At 35.6% G+C, this 3,435-nt stretch overlaps 1 pseudogene; it reads right to left on the bottom strand.

The window, feature by feature from the left end:
- Positions 1-409: 409 nt before the first annotated feature.
- On the bottom strand, positions 410-1,826 carry LOC129301223 (coumaroyl-CoA:anthocyanidin 3-O-glucoside-6''-O-coumaroyltransferase 2-like; annotated as a pseudogene).
- Between the last annotated feature and the right edge of the window lie 1,609 nt (positions 1,827-3,435).

The raw sequence follows: 3,435 nt of genomic DNA, 5'->3' as shown, positions 1-3,435 counted from the left end.
AAAAAATATCTGACATTTTTGAACGGCGGAGTAATCATTTTAACAAATAACGGATAATTTGATTGGTTTTTGTAAGTTTCACAAACAAATATCAACTATAATAGGAATTGACACATGGTAATGTGGTGATAGTCTTATAGTCCTCCATATATGTTACGTCCTATATTAGAGAGTTTGAAGAGGATCTTGATTATATATAAGTAGGCATGTTATACACTTCAATAAGTTAGGCTTTGTTCTTTGTCATTCGGGCTGAAAAACAATGCAACATGTCCATGACACCTTAGGCATAACATCTTTGAATTATACAAGAGAATTATATTACTATTAATTCATACTAAAACCGTACACATCAACCTTTCTCCAATAAAAAAGAAATTAATCTTCAATTAAGGCATAAGTGGCCCAATTAATAAGATTTGAACGTTTGAAGTCCTCCTTCAACAACAGACATGAAATGTTCATACTCATCCCTCCTGAAAACCAACCCACCTCAAGTCCTCCTTCTTCAGATCCACTCTCAGCAAGAGACATGCACTTGAAGGAATGAACCATCTCAACCTTTGTAGGTCTCCCAAATCCAAGTCAGTCTCATAAACGGTGAATTTGGGCGACCCTGTAACCAACACCGTGCTTCCTACACGAACATTTTCTGAAAGTTTTCCTTCCACTTTTCTGCATCTTTGAAAGGTTCTTTCTTCATATCTTCTATTGCCCAATCAATCACCTTCACCGCCTTCAAAAAACCTCCTTCTTCTTCTCAGCTCTTTTCTCTTCAGCGATGCATAGCATCGCGTTAGGCAGTTGCCAAAGTAGTTCTTTTGTACTGCATACTCGAGGCGGTTTCTGCAATCTGCTGCAAAACGAAAGTACTCATCTTTCTCTTCTTCATCCTCGTCCCTATGTCTCGTCTTCACCAAGCTTGTCCACACAAAACCGCATATCACCACAAAGTTTGATAGATATTTCGGTGCGTTCGATTCGTCATTTTTCTTCCATTGATAAAATGCCCAATTTCTCAGTACTTTCAATGTCTTTTCTGCCGAACACAATCGTTGCCTTGCGAAGGTCATTATCATTATTGACGACACGCTTTGAAGTTGTACCCGCAAGACTGTCCTTCCACGTTGCCCTTTCTTTAAAATAGTCTCTCAAGAAAACGGCTTCAAGGCCCCTCGGTCTTTGATCACTTCCCTGTCATACGAAGAAGTGATTTGTCCAGAAAATCATATCTCCACCATCGGATCTACAAATGGAAGCCCACGTTTTCATGAAATGACTGCAACAATTGTCATCCATCACGTGGCAATACGTGATGGCGATGCAAGGCCAGCGTTAGGAAAAACCGTGACCTGCAAGGCTACGATTGGGAATACGAATGTGGGATCAGTGCCTTCGAGGTCTTCATCCATTGTACGACATGACAGCTTGGGAACCAAGCTGTCCAAGTCTTTGAGATTTCTGGGGTGGTTAGCCGAATAATAATTGAAATTATCAGAAGCAGACTCGACCACCGTTAAGGAGACAGAATGTTCACCGGTGCAGAGGATAAAAGGCTTGTGAGGCGGCGGCGGACAGAGGAGGTTTCCGGCGAGAGGAAAAAAAATGGTGGAGAGCGATGGAGAGAGAGTGTTTGAGAGAGGGAAGCGTAGAACGGATGAAATGATGAGTAGGGTAAGGAAAATGGTAGAAGAATTGACGCCTGACATAGATAGGCCCTGCAAGAGAGATGTCTAGGAAGTGAGAGGAAGAGTGGTTCTGTCATTGGCTATTGCTGGACCGACCTTGGATTGCTCCAGAAGCTTACAAGAGCTTGCTTGTTCCATTGGAGAGATCGATCGGATTAAAGGGCTATGGATGTTGATTATAATGGTGTGGAGATGCAAATACCATTTATAGTACGTAGTCTCGTTCTAATTAGCGTGACATAAGGGAGTCCAAAGTTCAAAAATTCAAACGATGGCTGAGTCTGCATGGAGGAATGCGAGAATCGTACTCACAGGACTCTTCAGTGTAATTACTAGTTGTTGAATGCTAATTAAATATACTCTTATTCGCTTGCTCCTCATGAGAGGCCAAATGTGAAGAAGTTTCATGAATTGAATGGAAGCTATGTCATTCAAGCGTTTAAATTTCAATAGTAGCATGTTAATTGGTCCTCGAATAGTAATTAAATTCTGAGTTGGCGCTATCCCATTGCCTGATGAGAATATTATATTTTTGTCGACGCTTCTGCGGAAAGCGAGCGAAGAGCGAGTTTAAGAGTTTCTGGGAAAGAGAAGGGATTTCACTCGCAGTTTCACGACTTCTCTTTCCTCACGGCTTTTTCCTTTGAGCTGGCAATCGATTGCAATTGCTGAGAAAAAGTTCTGTGATGAAAACGGATTAAATAATTCCTTTCTTTTTGATGTGATAGCGGATTAATATCTAATCAATCTTCTGTTTTTTTTTTCCCGGCCAGTAATATCTAATCTATCGCACTATGAAACGGTCTTAGCTTCATGATTATAGTTGAAAATTATAACTCATTCACTTATAATTTACAATTAATTCTCATAAATTATTAACTGTATATAAATAATATTAAGTATATTTTATAAATTTTTAAAGTAATTTATCTATGCATCAAAAGCAAAAAAAAATATAAGTGATTAAATTGCAATTTACAAACGACTCTTATAAATTTTCAATTAATCTTGTAAATAATTTTAACTATATTTTATTGATTTCTTAAATAATTTATTTGTATATTGACAATAAAAAAATTAAAATTTACAATTAATTTTTGTAAATTTTAAAATAATATTACAAATAATTTTAAATATGTTTTGTTGATTTTTTATTAATTATTATTATTATTTTTTATTGCAAGTAAGCTCCATGGTGTTATAAAAATTTCAATAATTTAAGATTTATAACTGTCCTTAATGTTAGTATTCAATAGGTCCCTAATTGTCATTTTTCCTAAATTCTTTGAAAAATTAAGTTGACGTCGATAACTAAGAATCATGGAAAAAGTAATGAAAAACAAACCATAAGATGCAAAAGACTCAACATTTTTAGAGCCCTCCTTAAATTAGTTTTTTTCCCCCTTTATAGTCATGAACATTAAATCTGAAGTCATCCAAAGAATCTTGTTAAGAATTCAAAGCAGGGGCTTCTGCGAAAGTGGGAAGGGGCAAGAAAATGAAATAAGATGAAGCATTGGTGGGTTGGGTGGCAGTCATCATCTCACATGGGTTATGGCGGATCGCGATGCATGAATTTCGATCAACGCATATACTCACCCCATTTAAAAATATAAAATATTTTTAATTAAATTTTATTTTTAATAAAATAATTATTTAATTTTAATTTAATTTTATATTTTTATATTAATTTTTTATTAAATATTATATAATAAATATAAAATTATTATCAATAAAGATCCTTTTA

The sequence above is a fragment of the Prosopis cineraria genome, unplaced genomic scaffold (assembly GCF_029017545.1).
Source record: "Prosopis cineraria cultivar Desert tree isolate PC_DT_omini unplaced genomic scaffold, ASM2901754v1 PC1966, whole genome shotgun sequence".
Classification (NCBI taxonomy): Eukaryota; Viridiplantae; Streptophyta; class Magnoliopsida; order Fabales; family Fabaceae; genus Prosopis; species Prosopis cineraria.
The sequence above is the reverse complement of the archived record's forward strand: the minus strand, read 5'-3'. Positions and strand labels throughout refer to the sequence as shown.